At 48.2% G+C, this 20,565-nt stretch overlaps 1 protein-coding gene across 1 annotated transcript in view; it reads right to left on the bottom strand.

Moving 5' to 3' along the window:
- LOC142258898 (uncharacterized) overlaps window positions 1-20,565 on the bottom strand; it is a 143,629-nt gene that overhangs the window by 22,624 nt on the left and 100,440 nt on the right.

Genomic DNA, 20,565 nt, shown 5'->3' with positions numbered 1-20,565 from the left:
ATTAGTAATCATAAAGGGAAAGCCGCCATTGTTCTCTGATTTCAGTCTATTCTCAAATTACCTTTATAGATCAGTGATCCAAGGCCATTTAACCCTTTCCACAACGCCCTTCGGTGCCAGTTTGATGCCCATTTTTGTGCCAGTTTTATACATTTTGTTAGTGCTTTTCAGTGTATTCACATTCAGGCTCCACATTGCAGGGGATTATTCATTTTTTATTTTTGTTGTTAAACCTGTTAAAAAAACAAAAAAAAAAAAAAGAACAGAAAAAACCCGAATGAGAAACCGACTTCAGCATCTCCATAAAAGCAAACAAACCAGATGCGAAATTAGGGGTCTTAAGATGTTAACGGGGAAGTTTTGGGTACTAAGGGGAAAGGGACAAAGTTATGACAAGAATTATTTACATTTATGTATATCAGAATGGAGATTAATGAATTGATCTGTTATGAAACTGAAAACTGAAATAAAATTGTGTTTAAAAAAAAAAAAGCAAACAAACAAATAAAGATGACGACAGGAATAGGAAAATAAAGCCGAGAAAATCACGAAAAAAGACACAAAATTTTCTGGAAAATCCGAACCAAAAAAAAAAAGATTTTCACAAATCATTAACCTGAATGTACAAATCAATATGATAAAAAAAATTGTTTAAAAGAACTGAGAGTCCTCAGTGGTTGATGCCTTTTAATGGATAACTAAAAAGATGTAATAATAGCAGCTTTCGAGACTACTCAGGTCTCTTCATCAGGCTCGGTATAACACAAAATCTGAAGAGTCACATATTTATACACAACAAGACATAGAATAGTGCAGTAAATAAGACACGTTATGTGAAGCAGAGCGATCAGTATGGCAAGGGGACAATCAGTTGTGGCAGTAAATATTGCAGCAGTTCATAGATAAGGAGTGTGAAAGTTTTATTGTTCTCTGATTGGGGTCTGGTCCGGGCTGTGATGCCCCCAGATGGTCTGAGGAGCACATTTCTTAATTTATGTAACAAGACATACATCCATGTGACCTCTTCATTCCTGCTCTGAATGTGTCACCGGTCATCATAAGTTTGTATTCCCAGACTCTCCTGTCTCTCTGGGATTTGAAGTTTCCTTTCAATACCAGCAACTTCATGTCCATGATGCTGTGGTCTGAGTTACAGAAATGTTTGGTCACAGGTAGATTAATCCTTTTTTCTCTAATTGTGTGGCGGTGGGAATTCATCCTTGTCCTGAGCTGTTGTCCGGTCTGCCCTACATACAGACCCCAATTGGACATTTGGTACATATAATTAAGTACACCCCATTAGTTGTGGTGCAGCTGAAGGTCCCTGGGATCTTGTAGTCCTGATGTGATCTGGGAATCTTTATCTTGTCCGTTGTCAGTATAAATGGACAGGTGTTACATTATTTCTGGTTGCAGGGAAATGCTCCTGTTGTTGTTGGAGAGGACAGGGAGCTTCTGACAATGATGCTTCTTAGATTCGGGGGCTGTCTAAAACACAGAAGTGGGGGGTCTGGAAAAGTAGATATTAATCAGGAATCTCTTTGCAGCAATGGTTGTAGTTTCCGTGCAGCTCCTCTTAACACCTCCAGATGTGGATTGTAGGTGACCACAAGAGGGACCCGGTTGTTTTCTTCTTTAGTTTTATAATGTAGGAGATGGTTTCTTGATATTCTGGTGGCTCTTGTAATCTGGTTTTCAATTGTTCTTGGGGAGTAGCCTTGATTCAGAAAGATCTTGCTGAGGCCCTGAAGGTGATTGTCTCTATCTGTAGTGTTGGAACATATCCGATTGTACCTGATGGCCTGACTGTACACTATAGAGTTTATGTGTTTTGGTTGAAAACTGTCCCATTTCAGGTATGTTGTCAATTGGCTTCTGGTACAGGGAGGTCTCTATTTCATTGTTCCGTAGTTTAATAATGTTGTCCAAGAAGTTTATTTCAATGCAGGAGTAGTTGAGTGTTAGGTTGATGGTGGGATGAAACTGATTAAAGTGTTCATGGAAGGTCTTCAGCTGCTCCTCAGGCTCTGTCCAGATGATTAAAATATCGTTGATGTAATGGTAGTAAGCCAGAGGCCTGATAGGACAAGAGGATAAAAAGTCACTCTCAAGCTTGGCCATAAAAAGATTTGCATATCGTGGTGCCGTTTTGCTTCCCATTGCTGTTCCATTCTCCTGAAGAAGACTCCGGTAATACAAACGTATGATGACCGGTGACACATTCAGAGCAGGAATGAAGAGGTCACATGGATTTATGTCTTTTTACATCAATTAAGAAATGTGCTCCTCAGACCATCTGGGGGCATCACAGCTCTGGACCAGACCTCAATCAGAGGACAATAAAACTTTCCCCCTCCTTATTTATGAACTGCTCCAATATTTACTGCCACAACTGATTGTCCCCTTGCCATACTGATCGTTCTGCTTCACATGACTTTTCTTATTTACTGCTCCATTCTATGTCCTGTTGTGTATAAATATGTGACTCTTCAGATTTTGTGTTATACTGAGCCTGATGAAGAGACCTGAGTAGTCTGGAAAGCTGCTATTATTACCATCTTTTCAGTTAGCCATTAAAAGGCATCAACCAATGAGGACTTCAGTTCTTTAAAACCATTTTTTTTTATCTCTATGGCTGAGTCTAGAATGTACGGGCTCCTATCAGGTTAGTGGGCGTGACCAGCTTGGTTGGGGGCATGACAATGTCTGCCTGTCTACTGTAATCATGCAAGAAGGGCTTCTCCCCCCCTCCTGTGGCTTCGCCTCCCCTGCACCCCCCTCCTGTGGCTTTGCCCCCCCCCTGCACCCTCCACCTGTGGCTTCACTCCCTGCACCCGCCTCCTGTGGCTTCGCCCCCCCCTGCACCCCTCTCCTGTGGCTTCGCCCCCCCTGCACCCTCCCATCCTGTGGCTTTGCCCCCCCTCTCCTGTGGCTTCGCCCCCCCTGCACACCCCTCCTGTGGCTTCAGCCCCCTGCACCCCTCTCCTGTGGCTTCATCCCCCCCCCCCTGCACCCTTCCATCCTGTGGCTTCGCCCCCCCTGCACCCCTCTCCTGTGGCTTGCTCCCCCTCTTGTGGCTTCTCCCCCGCCTCCTGTGGCTTTGCCCCCCCTGCACCCACCATCTAGTGCTTTTACCCACAGACCCCCGCTTCTATTATAATCACCTCTATGCCCACATGGACTTAGAGAAAAAAAGTTTATTCCCGCTGGAAACATCAGGCTGCATTTTGCACAAGCCCCATCACATGACAAGTTACGTCATACTGGGCAGGAGCCCGTACATTCTAGCATCTACCTTATCTCTACTGGCTAACACGGTACAAAGATATATTTGACCTGTATCAAAACAATATGGAAATGAGCCGGTGAGGAATAGCAGGAAACTGGTCCTGAACTGGTTAAAGCTAAAAATAGCCAAGACATGAAGGGGTTAATAATAGTGATGACCCCAAAATAACAGAGACCCTGCACCTACCTCCACCTGCAGAGCCGCACACTAGATATATAATACCCTGCACCTACCTCCACCTGCAGAGCCGCACACTAGATATATAATACCCTGCACCTACCTCCACCTGCAGAGCCGCACACTAGATATATAATACCCTGCACCTACCTCCACCTGCAGAGCCGCACACTAGATGTATAATACCCTGCACCTACCTCCACCTGCAGAGCCGCACACTAGATGTATAATACCCTGCACCTACCTCCACCTGCAGAGCCGCACACTAGATGTATAATACCCTGCACCTACCTCCACCTGCAGAGCCGCACACTAGATATATAATACCCTGCACCTACCTCCACCTGCAGAGCCGCACACTAGATATATAATACCCTGCACCTACCTCCACCTGCAGAGCCGCACACTAGATATATAATACCCTGCACCTACCTCCACCTGCAGAGCCGCACACTAGATATATAATACCCTGCACCTACCTCCACCTGCAGAGCCGCACACTAGATATACAATACCCTGCACCTACCTCCACCTGCAGAGCCGCACACTAGATATACAATACCCTGCACCTACCTCCACCTGCAGAGCCGCACACTAGATATACAATACCCTGCACCTACCTCCACCTGCAGAGCCGCACACTAGATATACAATACCCTGCACCTACCTCCACCTGCAGAGCCGCACACTAGATATACAATACCCTGCACCTACCTCCACCTGCAGAGCCGCACACTAGATATACAATACCCTGCACCTACCTCCTCCTGCAGAGCCGCACACTAGATATACAATACCCTGCACCTACCTCCACCTGCAGAGCCGCACACTAGATATATAATACCCTGCACCTACCTCCACCTGCAGAGCCGCACACTAGATATATAATACCCTGCACCTACCTCCACCTGCAGAGCCGCACACTAGATATACAATACCCTGCACCTACCTCCACCTGCAGAGCCGCACACTAGATATACAATACCCTGCACCTACCTCCACCTGCAGAGCCGCACACTAGATATACAATACCCTGCACCTACCTCCACCTGCAGAGCCGCACACTAGATATACAATACCCTGCACCTACCTCCACCTGCAGAGCCGCACACTAGATATACAATACCCTGCACCTACCTCCACCTGCAGAGCCGCACACTAGATATACAATACCCTGCACCTACCTCCACCTGCAGAGCCGCACACTAGATATACAATACCCTGCACCTACCTCCACCTGCAGAGCCGCACACTAGATATACAATACCCTGCACCTACCTCCTCCTGCAGAGCCGCACACTAGATATATAATACCCTGCACCTACCTCCACCTGCAGAGCCGCACACTAGATATATAATACCCTGCACCTACCTCCACCTGCAGAGCCGCACACTAGATATATAATACCCTGCACCTACCTCCTCCTGCAGAGCCGCACACTAGATATATAATACCCTGCACCTACCTCCTCCTGCAGAGCCGCACACTAGATATATAATACCCTGCACCTACCTCCACCTGCAGAGCCGCACACTAGATATATAATACCCTGCACCTACCTCCACCTGCAGAGCCGCACACTAGATATATAATACCCTGCACCTACCTCCTCCTGCAGAGCCGCACACTAGATATATAATACCCTGCACCTACCTCCACCTGCAGAGCCGCACACTAGATATATAATACCCTGCACCTACCTCCTCCTGCAGAGCCGCACACTAGATATATAATACCCTGCACCTACCTCCACCTGCAGAGCCGCACACTAGATATATAATACCCTGCACCTACCTCCACCTGCAGAGCCGCACACTAGATATATAATACCCTGCACCTACCTCCTCCTGCAGAGCCGCACACTAGATATATAATACCCTGCACCTACCTCCTCCTGCAGAGCCGCACACTAGATATATAATACCCTGCACCTACCTCCACCTGCAGAGCCGCACACTAGATATATAATACCCTGCACCTACCTCCACCTGCAGAGCCGCACACTAGATATATAATACCCTGCACCTACCTCCACCTGCAGAGCCGCACACTAGATATATAATACCCTGCACCTACCTCCACCTGCAGAGCCGCACACTAGATATATAATACCCTGCACCTACCTCCACCTGCAGAGCCGCACACTAGATATATAATACCCTGCACCTACCTCCTCCTGCAGAGCCGCACACTAGATATATAATACCCTGCACCTACCTCCACCTGCAGAGCCGCACACTAGATATATAATACCCTGCACCTACCTCCACCTGCAGAGCCGCACACTAGATATATAATACCCTGCACCTACCTCCACCTGCAGAGCCGCACACTAGATATATAATACCCTGCACCTACCTCCACCTGCAGAGCCGCACACTAGATATATAATACCCTGCACCTACCTCCACCTGCAGAGCCGCACACTAGATATATAATACCCTGCACCTACCTCCACCTGCAGAGCCGCACACTAGATATATAATACCCTGCACCTACCTCCACCTGCAGAGCCGCACACTAGATATATAATACCCTGCACCTACCTCCACCTGCAGAGCCGCACACTAGATATATAATACCCTGCAACTACCTCCACCTGCAGAGCCGCACACTAGATATATAATACCCTGCACCTACCTCCACCTGCAGAGCCGCACACTAGATATATAATACCCTGCACCTACCTCCACCTGCAGAGCCGCACACTAGATATATAATACCCTGCACCTACCTCCACCTGCAGAGCCGCACACTAGATATATAATACCCTGCACCTACCTCCACCTGCAGAGCCGCACACTAGATATATAATACCCTGCACCTACCTCCACCTGCAGAGCCGCACACTAGATATATAATACCCTGCACCTACCTCCACCTGCAGAGCCGCACACTAGATATATAATACCCTGCACCTACCTCCACCTGCAGAGCCGCACACTAGATATATAATAACCTGCACCTACCTCCACCTGCAGAGCCGCACACTAGATATATAATACCCTGCACCTACCTCCACCTGCAGAGCCGCACACTAGATATATAATACCCTGCACCTACCTCCACCTGCAGAGCCGCACACTAGATATATAATACCCTGCACCTACCTCCACCTGCAGAGCCGCACACTAGATATATAATACCCTGCACCTACCTCCACCTGCAGAGCCGCACACTAGATATATAATACCCTGCACCTACCTCCACCTGCAGAGCCGCACACTAGATATATAATACCCTGCACCTACCTCCACCTGCAGAGCCGCACACTAGATATATAATAACCTGCACCTACCTCCACCTGCAGAGCCGCACACTAGATATATAATACCCTGCACCTACCTCCACCTGCAGAGCCGCACACTAGATATATAATACCCTGCACCTACCTCCACCTGCAGAGCCGCACACTAGATATATAATACCCTGCACCTACCTCCACCTGCAGAGCCGCACACTAGATATATAATACCCTGCACCTACCTCCACCTGCAGAGCCGCACACTAGATATATAATACCCTGCACCTACCTCCTCCTGCAGAGCCGCACACTAGATATATAATACCCTGCACCTACCTCCTCCTGCAGAGCCGCACACTAGATATATAATACCCTGCACCTACCTCCACCTGCAGAGCCGCACACTAGATATATAATACCCTGCACCTACCTCCACCTGCAGAGCCGCACACTAGATATATAATACCCTGCACCTACCTCCACCTGCAGAGCCGCACACTAGATATATAATAACCTGCACCTACCTCCACCTGCAGAGCCGCACACTAGATATATAATACCCTGCACCTACCTCCACCTGCAGAGCCGCACACTAGATATATAATACCCTGCACCTACCTCCACCTGCAGAGCCGCACACTAGATATATAATACCCTGCACCTACCTCCACCTGCAGAGCCGCACACTAGATATATAATACCCTGCACCTACCTCCACCTGCAGAGCCGCACACTAGATATATAATACCCTGCACCTACCTCCACCTGCAGAGCCGCACACTAGATATATAATACCCTGCACCTACCTCCACCTGCAGAGCCGCACACTAGATATATAATACCCTGCACCTACCTCCACCTGCAGAGCCGCACACTAGATATATAATACCCTGCACCTACCTCCACCTGCAGAGCCGCACACTAGATATATAATACCCTGCACCTACCTCCACCTGCAGAGCCGCACACTAGATATATAATACCCTGCACCTACCTCCACCTGCAGAGCCGCACACTAGATATATAATACCCTGCACCTACCTCCTCCTGCAGAGCCGCACACTAGATATATAATACCCTGCACCTACCTCCACCTGCAGAGCCGCACACTAGATATATAATACCCTGCACCTACCTCCACCTGCAGAGCCGCACACTAGATATATAATACCCTGCACCTACCTCCACCTGCAGAGCCGCACACTAGATATATAATACCCTGCACCTACCTCCACCTGCAGAGCCGCACACTAGATATATAATACCCTGCACCTACCTCCACCTGCAGAGCCGCACACTAGATATATAATACCCTGCACCTACCTCCTCCTGCAGAGCCGCACACTAGATATATAATACCCTGCACCTACCTCCTCCTGCAGAGCCGCACACTAGATATATAATACCCTGCACCTACCTCCACCTGCAGAGCCGCACACTAGATATATAATACCCTGCACCTACCTCCACCTGCAGAGCCGCACACTAGATATATAATACCCTGCACCTACCTCCACCTGCAGAGCCGCACACTAGATATATAATACCCTGCACCTACCTCCACCTGCAGAGCCGCACACTAGATATATAATACCCTGCACCTACCTCCACCTGCAGAGCCGCACACAGATATATAATACCCTGCACCTACCTCCTCCTGCAGAGCCGCACACAGATATATAATACCCTGCACCTACCTCCACCTGCAGAGCCGCACACTAGATATATAATACCCTGCACCTACCTCCTCCTGCAGAGCCGCACACTAGATATATAATACCCTGCACCTACCTCCACCTGCAGAGCCGCACACTAGATATATGGCTGCTCTGTGCTTCCAGGACCTGTGATGATGTCACATGGAGGGGAGGAGTCAGGGGTCACATGATCAGCTCCTCAGTGTATGCAGGGCTCTGCTGTGCTGGGTGTCATGGTGCTGGATGAGGGGAAGTTTATGTGTGGGGTCAGGAGGGGTTTACAGTGTGGATGTAGCAGAGCCGCGTGTGTACGAGGTGTACGGAGCAGAGCCGTGTGTGTACGAGGTGTACGGAGCAGAGCCGCGTGTGTACGAGGTGTACGGAGCGGAGCCGTGTGTGTACGAGGTGTACAGAGCAGAGCCGTGTGCGTACGAGGTGTACGGAGCGGAGCCGAGTGTGTACGAGGTGTACGGAGCGGAGCCGTGTGTGTACGAGGTGTACGGAGCGGAGCCGTGTGTGTACGAGGTGTACGGAGCGGAGCCGTGTGTGTTTGAGGTGTACGTAGCGGAACTGTGTGTGTACGAGGTGTACAGAGCGGAGCCGTGTTTGTACGAGCTGTACGGAGCGGAGCCGTGTGTGTACGAGGTGTACGTAGTGGAGCCGTGTGTGTACGAGGTGTACGGAGCGGAGCCGTGTGTGTACGAGGTGTACGGAGCGGAGCCGTGTGTGTACGAGGTGTACGGAGCGGAGCCGTGTGTGTTTGAGGTGTACGTAGCGGAACTGTGTGTGTAGGAGGTGTACAGAGCGGAGCCGTGTTTGTACGAGGTGTACGGAGCGGAGCCGTGTGTGTACGAGGTGTACGGAGCGGAGCCGTGTGTGTACGAGGTGTGCGGAGCGGAGCCGTGTGTGTACGAGGTGTACAGAGCAGAGCCGTGTGTGTACGAGGTGTACGGAGCAGAGCCGCGTGCGTACGAGGTGTACGGAGCGGAGCTGTGTGTGTACGAGGTGTACGGAGCGGAGCTGTGTGTGTATGTGGCGCCCCTGAGTACATCAGGGTGCCACAGAGTACTGCATCCTTACCCAGGGTGCAGGGCCTATGCCCCATGGTTCCAGGTTCCTAAGAAACCAGTGTCACTACCAACAGAACCAGAAATCCCGATCAACACCTCACATCATGACCTGTCAGACACACCAGTGGGTTGGTCTAGCTGGAAAAGGGCCTGTCCACCTAGGGGGTCTTCCAGATCAGAGCACAACATAAGTAATAACCTATACTAAAATGGATTTTATTTCTGTCCAACACTGAGTAAACATTTTTCCCACTCCACATTTGTCCCCTGTTTGTCCCAGGAGTTCCACTTCTAGGGGGAGAGCGATTGCCGCCTTTCTCTGCACCATGATAGACATTTGGCTCATAGCGCAATGTCGGGCAAACACCTTCTTTCACAGAAGTAAATCTTGAAGAAAATCCCTCACAATAACTATTGCACAGGCGCTGCAAAGATCCACAGATCTGGAATCTTCAGACTGTTAAGCCTGCTTTACACCTTTCAATTGCGTGTGCGATCTCGTATGCGATTGCACGCATCCCCATCATTTGTGCGGCTCGTGCAATTTGTTGCATGAGCCGCACAATCATTGAAAAGCTGTCACACGCACTTACCCGTCCATACGACCTTGATGTGGACGGCGAACATCCACTTCCTGGAGTGGGAAGGACGTTCGGCGTCACATCGACGTCACACGGCAGCCGGCCAATAGAAGCGGAGGGGCGGAGATGAGCGGGACGTAAACATCCCGCCCACCTCCTTCCTTCCGCATTGCCGGGCGGGAGCCGCAGGACGCTGGTTCATCGTTCTCGGGGTGTCACACACTGCGATGTGTGCTACCTTGGGTACGATGAACAACCTGACGTTCAATTTTTCAGAAATGAACGACGTGCATGCGATGAACGTTTTTTCGTTCAATCGCAATTGCACGCCGCTGTCACACGCTACAACATACCTTACGAAGCCGGATGTGCGTCACTTACGACGTGACCCCGCCGACACATCGTAAGATATATTGTAGCGTGTAAAGCGGCCTTAATCCTGATAAATGTGATTATCAAAGAGAAAATGTTCATTCTAATACGTCATTCAGAGAATTTCGGAATTCAGAAAATGAAGAGGAGGAAGGAGAACCAATAAGAAGGATATGAGAAGATCTCCAATACGGAACAAGAAAAAATGAACTTGACTATGAATGAATTTATGGATAATGTGTCTTGAGTGTGTCCCGCTCTGAGGAGACCTCTGGTGAGTCTGGGATCAGAAGGTCACAGTGCCTTATTGTTCACAGGTCTACAACTTAATTTGAGTGAATCTACTTTTCTTTTAGTGCTGTAGGGGTTAAGGTTTCTTTTCAATCTGGCTATCCTTTGTAGCCTTAATCTCAGGTACATCTCTTAAGTGACCACTTCCCTTCAATATAAAAAGTCACGTGTCTTGCCATTTGATGCCAGTTATAGAGTCTAATTCTATGCTGACCTCTTTGGAAGGGGCCTGTGTCTGAAAGAAGCTGAGGAGTTGTGATTATTACTGCTGTGGTGTTTAGCTGCATTGGTACAGTTTTATATTGTTTTTGCTTTCTGTGTTTATTTTTCCTTTATCTCCTTTACCTGTTGTGCTACTGCAGTGATGAGACTACTGCTGGCCGTCTCACTAGCCAGAGTGAATGAGTGCCTAGGCACGTGATAACGATAGGGGGGTGAAGGACCCGTGACATTAGGGAGCGTAGGGTATAGACACGGGTGAGTTGTCTCTTCTTCCTATCATCAGGGCCTTCCTTTCTTACCATTTCCATTGTTACCCTGGTGTTATGCTGCACGCTAGGTGTCTGTACGCTCTGGCGTGACATAATGACAGATCGGAGTCCTGCACAGATGGTTAAAGTTTGTCAGTGGCATTTTTTTTGCTGATGATAGAAATGTTTCAAGTCAGACTTAAGGCCGCTTTACACACTGCGATAGAGTGCGTACCCGCCCCCATCGGTTGTGCGATACGGGCAAATTGCTGCCCGTGGCGCACAAAATCGGGCGGACCCGTCACACTAGTTACCTGCCTAGCGACGTTGCTGTGACCGGCGACCCGCCTCCTTTCTAAGGGGGCGGTTCGTTCAGCGTAACAGTGACGTCACAGCGATGTTACTAAGCGGCCGCCCAATAGAAACGGAGGGGTGGAGATGAGTGGGACGTAACATCCCGCCCACCTCCTTCCTTCCTCATTGCGGGCGGCCGCAGGTAAGAGGAGGTTCCTCGTTCCTGCGGTGTCACACATAGCGATGTGTGCTGCCGCAGGAGCGACAAACTACATCGTACCTGCAGCAGCAACGATAATTGGGAATAGGGGGGTATGTCACCGATGAGCGATTTTGAACGTTTTTTGCGACGATTCAAAATCGCTCATAGGTGTCACACGCAATGACATCGCTAAAGCGGCCGGATGTGCGTCACAAATTCCGTGACCCCAACGAGATCGCATGAGCGATGTCGCAGCGTGTAAAGCGGCCTTTACTCTAGTAATAAATTTACGTGTAATTAAAGGGAACCAATCATCAGGATTTTCGAGTATAAGCTGCAGCCAGTGCAGTACTGGCACTATCAGGCACAGTGTGTACATACCATTGGGGGGCAGCTCGGGTGTTTAGGCAGTGAAATTCATCTTTATAAAGTTTGAAATTTCGTGCACTTTTTGATTGACGTGTGCACCTCTCTGTTAATGTCCGGGCGGGTTATGCAGGAGTTCCCCGCCCCCCCACCAGCCTGTTCCTCCCTCTCTCCTGATGCCCGGGCGGGTTATGCACGTGTTCCCCGCCCCCCCGCGCTGCCTGTTCCTCCCTCCCTCCGGCTGAATGTAAAATGCTAATCTTCAGAAACATGGCGCCGGAGTGGGCCTCTGCGCACAGCGCTTATCTCCGGCGCCATGTTTCTGAAGCCCGCATTACACAGCTTGGTGTCTGCAGACTGCAGAACAGCTGATCGGAGGACGCGATCAGCTGTAGCTATGATGACGTGCCGCCTCAGGACACCGGGCCAGGACAGCAGCCTGCCAGCGACATCGGGGGTCAGGTGAGGTAAGTTCACAATGGACTCACATGACCCCGTGACGGCAGTGCTGCGAGACCCGGTCACGGTAGTGATATCGGGTGGCACTGTCTTCACGGGGTCAGGTGAATGAAATTACTAGCACCTGTGATGTCATTGCCCCAGCAGGCACGCACACATTATACACACACTATATATATATATATACACACACACACACTGCTGTGTGTGCGCCCCTGCGTTGACCTGGGCTCACCTTCTGAGTTCCAGGTCACTGCAGGAAAGCACTCACAGCTGTGTGTGTGTATAATGTGTGTGTGCGCGCGCGTGTATAATGTGTGTGTGCGCGCGCGCGTGTATAATGTGTGTGTGCGCGCGCGCGTGTATAATGTGTGTGCGCGCACGCGTGTATAATGTGTGTGCGCGCACGCGTGTATAATGTGTGTGCGCGCACGCGTGTATAATGTGTGTGCGCGCACGCGTGTATAATGTGTGTGCGCGCACGCGTGTATAATGTGTGTGCGCGCACGCGTGTATAATGTGTGTGCGCGCACGCGTGTATAATGTGTGTGCGCGCACGCGTGTATAATGTGTGTGCGCGCACGCGTGTATAATGTGTGTGCGCGCATGCGTGTATGTGTGTATAGTGTGTGAGTCTGTGTATAGTGTATGTGTGTGTGTGTGTGTGTGTATGTGTGTGTGTGTGTGTATAGTGTGTATGTGTGTGTATAGTGTGTGTGTGTGTATAGTGTGTATAGTGTGTATGTGTGTGTATGTGTGTGTGTGTGTGTATAGTGTGTGTGTATAGTGTGTGTGTATAGTGTGTGTGCGCGCGTGTGTGTATAATGTGTGTGCGCGCGCGTGTGTATAATGTGTGTGTGCGCGTATAATATGTGTGTGTGTGTGCGCGCGCGCCTCTCTGCTGGGGCAATGACGTCACAGGTGGAAGTGAGGGGCTGCTCTCACAATCAATGGGGGACTTTTAGTTCTGCATTAAAGGGGTGGTTCACCCATTTTTTTTTTTCCCCCCAATGATCAGATGATATTGGATCCGGATTGGACGGCGCGGGACCCTAACCCAGGATTACTGCGGAGGGGTGTTTATTTCAATAAAGATGGAGTCACTAATTGTGTTGTGTTTTATTTCTAATAAAAATATTTTTCTGTGTGTTGTGTATTTTTTTTTTTTTTTTTTATCATTACTAGAAAATCATGGTGGCCATGTCTAATATTGGCGTGACACCATGAATTTCGGGCTTAGGGCTAGCTGATAATATACAGCTAGCCCTAACTCCATTATTACCTGGCTAGCCACCCGGCATCAGGGCAGCTGGAAGAGTTGGATACAGCGCCAGAAGATGGCGCTTCTATGAAAGCGCCATTTTCTGGGGTGGCTGCGGACTGCAATTCGCAGTGGGGGTGCCCAGAAAGCATGGGCACCCTGCACTGTGGATTCCAATCCCCAGCTGCCTAGTTGTACCCGGCTGGACACCAAAATTAGGCGAAGCTCACGTCATTTTTTTATTTATTATTTCATGAAATTCATGAAATAATTAAAAAAAAAAAAAAAGGGCTTCTCTATATTTTTGGTTCCCAGCTGGGTACAAATAGGCAGCTGGGGGTTGGGGGCAGCCCGTACCTGCCTGCTGTACCCGGCTAGCATACAAAAATATGGCGAAGCCCACGTCATTTTTTTTTTCTTTTTTGGCAAAAAACTGCATACAGTCCGGGATGGAGTATGCTGAGCCTTGTAGTTCTGCAGCTGCTGTCTTCTCTCCTGCTTACACTAGTGAATGGAGGATACTGAGGCTTGTAGTTCTGCAGCTGCTGTCTGCTCTCCTGTATACACTAGTGAATGGAGGATGCTGAGCCTTGTAGTTCTGCAGCTGCTGTCTGCTCTCATGCATACACTAGTGAATGGAGGATGCTGAGCCTTGTAGTTCTGCTCCCCCTGCCTCTCCCTCCAGCATACAGTCCTGGATAGAGCATGCTGAGCCCTGTAGTTCTGCAGCTGTATGCTCTCCTGCATACACTAGTGGAGAATGAAGAACATATTGAAGAAGGAAATTACTTCAGACCTTTTTTATTTTTTTTTTCTTTCAACAATCTTTCTCTGATAAAAAAAAGAATAAAAACACAGAGCAAAAAACGCACCAAAACCCGGTAAAAACGCGTCTGTTGTTTGCCACGTATGGTTTTTTGGGGTTTTTTGACGCAAAAAAACGCACAAAAACACCGCTTAAATAAAACGACGCAGTGTGTGAACTTAGCCAAAATCCACACTGTTACTTGTCATGCATGGGACTACAAGGCTCAGCATCCTCCATCCAGGACTGTATGCAGTTTTTTACCCAAAAAGAAAAAAAAAATGACATGGGCTTCGCCATATTTTTGTATGCTAGCCGGGTACAGCAGGCAGGTACGGGCTGCCCCCAACCCCCAGCTGCCTATTTGTACCCGGCTGGGAACCAAAAATATAGAGAAGCCCTTTTTTTTTTATTTTATTTCATGAATTTCATGAAATAATTTAAAAAAAAAATGACGTGAGCTTCGCCTAATTTTGGTGTCCAGCCGGGTACAACTAGGCAGCTGGGGATTGGAATCCACAGTGAAGGGTGCCCAAGCTTTCTGGGCACCCCCACTGCGAATTGCAGTCCGCAGCCACCCCAGAAAATGGCGCTTTCATAGAAGCGCCATCTTCTGGCGCTGTATCCAACTCTTCCAGCTGCCCTGATGCTGGGTGGCTAGCCGGGTAATAATGGAGTTAGGGCTAGCTGTATATTATCAGCTAGCCCTAAGCCCGAAATTCATGGTGTCACGCCAATATTAGACATGGCCACCATGAATTTCTAGTAATGATAGATAAAAAAAAAAATACACAACACACAGAAAAATATTTTTATTAGAAATAAAACACAACACAATTAGTGACTCCATCTTTATTGAAATAAACACCCCTCCGCAGTAATCCTGGGTTAGGGTCCCGCGCCGTCCAATCCGGATCCAATATCATCTGATCATTGGGGGAAAAAAAAAAAATGGGTGAACCACCCCTTTAATGCAGAACTAAAAGTCCCCCATTGATTGTGAGAGCAGCCCCTCACTTCCACCTGTGACGTCATTGCCCCAGCAGAGTGGCGCGCGCGCGCGCACACACACACACACACATATTATACGCGCGCACACACATTATACACACGCGCGCACACACACCATACACACACGCGCGCACACACACTATACACACACACACACACTATATACACACACACTATATACACACACTACACTATACACTACACACACACACTATACACCACACACACACTACACACACACACACACACACACTATACACTATACAACACACACACTATACACACACACACACACTATACACTATACACCACACACTATACACACACACACGCGTGCGCACACACACGCGTGCGCGCGCACACATTATACACGCGTGCGCGCGCACACATTATACACGCGTGCGCGCGCACACATTATACACGCGTGCGCGCGCACACATTATACACGCGTGCGCGCGCACACATTATACACGCGTGCGCGCGCACACATTATACACGCGTGCGCGCGCACACATTATACACGCGTGCGCGCGCACACATTATACACGCGTGCGCGCGCACACATTATACACGCGTGCGCGCGCACACATTATACACGCGTGCGCGCGCACACATTATACACGCGTGCGCGCGCACACATTATACACGCGTGCGCGCGCACACATTATACACGCGTGCGCGCGCACACATTATACACGCGTGCGCGCGCACACATTATACACGCGTGCGCGCGCACACATTATACACGCGTGCACACATTATACACGCGTGCGCGCGCACACATTATACACGCGTGCGCGCGCACACATTATACACGCGTGCGCGCGCACACATACACGCGTGCGCGCGCACACATACACGCGTGCGCGCGCACACATACACGCGTGCGCGCGCACACATTATACACGCGTGCGCGCGCACACATTATACACGCGTGCGCGCGCACACATTATACACGCGTGCGCGCGCACACATTATACACGCGTGCGCGCGCACACATTATACACGCGTGCGCGCGCACACATTATACACGCGTGCGCGCGCACACATTATACACGCGTGCGCGCGCACACATTATACACGCGTGCGCGCGCACACATTATACACGCGTGCGCGCGCACACATTATACACGCGTGCGCGCGCACACATTATACACGCGTGCGCGCGCACACATTATACACGCGTGCGCGCGCACACATTATACACGCGTGCGCGCGCACACATTATACACGCGCGCGCGCACACATTATACACGCGCGCGCACGCACACATTATACACGCGCGCGCACGCACACATTATACACGCGCGCGCGCACACACACACACATTATACACACGCGCATACACACATTATACACACACACAGCTGTGAGTGCTTTCCTGCAGTGACCTGGAACTGAGAAGGTGAGCCCAGGTCAACGCAGGGGCGCACACACAGCAGTGTGTGTGTGTGTATATATATATATAGTGTGTGTATGTGTGTGTATAATGTGTGCGTGCCTGCTGGGGCAATGACATCACAGGTGCTAGTAATTTCATTCACCTGACCCCGTGAAGACAGTGCCACCCGATATCACTACCGTGACCGGGTCTCGCAGCACTGCCGTCACGGGGTCATGTGAGTCCATTGTGAACTTACCTCACCTGACCCCCGATGTCGCTGGCAGGCTGCTGTCCTGGCCCGGTGTCCTGAGGCGGCACGTCATCATAGCTACAGCTGATCGCGTCCTCCGATCAGCTGTTCTGCAGTCTGCAGACACCAAGCTGTGTAATGCGGGCTTCAGAAACATGGCGCCGGAGATAAGCGCTGTGCGCAGAGGCCCACTCCGGCGCCATGTTTCTGAAGATTAGCATTTTACATTCAGCCGGAGGGAGGGAGGAACAGGCAGCGCGGGGGGGGCGGGGAACACGTGCATAACCCGCCCGGGCATCAGGAGAGAGGGAGGAACAGGCTGGTGGGGGGGCGGGGAACTCCTGCATAACCCGCCCGGACATTAACAGAGAGGTGCACACGTCAATCAAAAAGTGCACGAAATTTCAAACTTTATAAAGATGAATTTCACTGCCTAAACACCCGAGCTGCCCCCCAATGGTATGTACACACTGTGCCTGATAGTGCCAGTACTGCACTGGCTGCAGCTTATACTCGAAAATCCTGATGATTGGTTCCCTTTAATTTGAACGATTCTCCTTCTCTGAACAGAAGGCCATTGTAATCCTAAACTAATTGGATGAGGATCGTAATTTGGAAGAATTGGTGGGGATCATGATGTAAAACCAAAGGTCTCAAACCCTCATTATTATCCAGTAAAATCTCACGTACCATCATTAGACATGTTCCAGAATATGATAGAAAAGGATCAGTTGGCTCTGCACCGTTACGTCTCCTCCAATAAAAATAAAATAGTAAATAATTTAACAAGAAATCATTATATTGCCATCTGTAAACTAAAAAATAACAACTATTTGGTTATACGTAAGTCAGAGAAGGCGGGATGTATATTGCTATTGGATGCCTCTTTATATAAAAAATGAGAATATGACAGTTTGGAAAATAATACTACTTACCGTAGATTGCAATCAATCCAGCTGATGTCTTTTCTAAATCGTTATACAATATGTTGGTTGGCGGTTGGTTCTCTTTAAGATTCCTTCCTCAAATGCTTCTATTTTGAGAAATGTAGAATGGATCCATAGTTGTAATCCCTTAGTGTATGGGGTTGGGGGAAATATTCTGAGCTTCCTTATATAGTCATCCATGTTTTGGATGACTATTCCATCCCCCTTGTTGGCTTATAGAGTTACTATATCTGAATCATTGCAAAATAATTTTACAACATCCTTTTCTTTTCCATTTAGGTTATTTTGGGAGTGTAATATTTCTGAACTGAACTGAACTCTTCGAGCACCAAGATTAGGAAAGTGTCCAAAAAATGACCTTCGCTTTCAAGGGAATAAAAGTTCAATTTTGGAAAACATCAATATGTAGTCTTGTGTCATATAGAAATTACAAAATCCATAAAGACTCCACAAGACCCCTATACAGCTGACCCTCTCCTTTGGAAACAGGTAATTAAAGAGAATCCTCTAGCAGATGTGAAGCCAATCTCAGCTTGAATTTACAAGAATGCAGAAAAGGACAGATTTATGAATGGTAGAGTTAAGAGCAGCAGTTGTACTGAAAAATAGCAGATAAGTTCAAATAATTTGTTTCCCCTTATAGAAAATACAAAGTAAGGTATAATGAACTGTATTGATATAATAGATATGAAAGTCATATGTTCGAATTTGTGATAAAACAGAGAATGCAAAGCATCATTTCACATCATTCGTGATGGCCGGGGTCTCACCCAATAGATATGGACCACATAGATGAAAATATCTATGCAATGTCTCCTATCTATGAACAGATAAAATCGTGACAGGAAAGATGCCAGAATACAGTTAGGTCCAGAAATATTTGGACAGTGACACAAGTTTTGTTATTTTAGCTGTTTTTAAAAACATGTTCAGAAATACAATTATATATATAATATGGGCTGAAAGTGCACACTCCCAGCTGCAATATGAGAGTTTTCACATCCAAATCGGAGAAAGGGTTTAGGAATCATAGCTCTGTAATGCATAGCCTCCTCTTTTTCAAGGGACCAAAAGTAATTGGACAAGGGACTCTAAGGGCTGCAATTAACTCTGAAGGCATCTCCCTCGTTAACCTGTAATCAATGAAGTAGTTAAAAGGTCTGGGGTTGATTACAGGTGTGTAGTTTTCCATTTGGAAGCTGTTGCTGTGACCAGACAACATGCGGTCTAAAGAACTCTCAATTGAGGTGAAGCAGAACATCCTGAGGCTGAAAAAAAAGAAAAAATCCATCAGAGAGATAGCAGACATGCTTGGAGTAACAAAATCAACAGTCGGGTAACATTCTGAGAAAAAAGGAATTGACTGGTGAGCTTGGGAACTCAAAAAGGCCTGGGCGTCCACGGATGACAACAGTGGTGGATGATCGCCGCATACTTTCTTTGGTGAAGAAGAACCCGTTCACAACATCAACTGAAGTCCAGAACACTCTCAGTGAAGTAGGTGTATCTGTCTCTAAGTCAACAGTAAAGAGAAGACTCCATGAAAGTAAATACAAAGGGTTCACATCTAGATGCAAACCATTCATCAATTCCAAAAATAGACAGGCCAGAGTTAAATTTGCTGAAAAACACCTCATGAAGCCAGCTCAGTTCTGGAAAAGTATTCTATGGACAGATGAGACAAAGATCAACCTGTACCAGAATGATGGGAAGAAACAAGTTTGGAGAAGAAAGGGAACGGCACATGATCCAAGGCACACCACATCCTCTGTAAAACATGGTGGAGACAACGTGATGGCATGGGCATGCATGGCTTTCAATGGTACTGGGTCACTTGTGTTTATTGATGACATAACAGCAGACAAGAGTAGCCGGATGAATTCTGAAGTGTACCGGGATATACTTTCAGCCCAGATTCAGCCAAATGCCGCAAAGTTGATCGGACGGCGCTTCATAGTACAGATGGACAATGACCCCAAGCATACAGCCAAAGCTACCCAGGAGTTCATGAGTGCAAAAAAGTGGAACATTCTGCAATGGCCAAGTCAATCACCAGATCTTAACCCAATTGAGCATGCATTTCACTTGCTCAAATCCAGACTTAAGACAGAAAGACCCACAAACAAGCAATACCTGAAGGCTGTGGAAAGCATTAAGAAGGAGGAAACCCAGCGTTTGGTGATGTCCATGGGTTCCAGACTTAAGGCAGTGATTGCCTCCAAAGGATTCGCAACAAAATATTGAAAATAAAAATATTTTGTTTGGGTTTGGTTTATTTGTCCAATTACTTTTGACCTCCTAAAATGTGGAGTGTTTGTAAAGAAATGTGACAATTCCTACAATTTCTATCAGATATTTTTGTTCAAACCTTCAAATTAAACGTTACAATCTGCA

This window comes from Anomaloglossus baeobatrachus (assembly GCF_048569485.1).
Source record: "Anomaloglossus baeobatrachus isolate aAnoBae1 chromosome 5 unlocalized genomic scaffold, aAnoBae1.hap1 SUPER_5_unloc_17, whole genome shotgun sequence".
NCBI classification, from domain to species: Eukaryota; Metazoa; Chordata; class Amphibia; order Anura; family Aromobatidae; genus Anomaloglossus; species Anomaloglossus baeobatrachus.
This window is presented reverse-complemented; position numbering and strand designations above follow the sequence as displayed.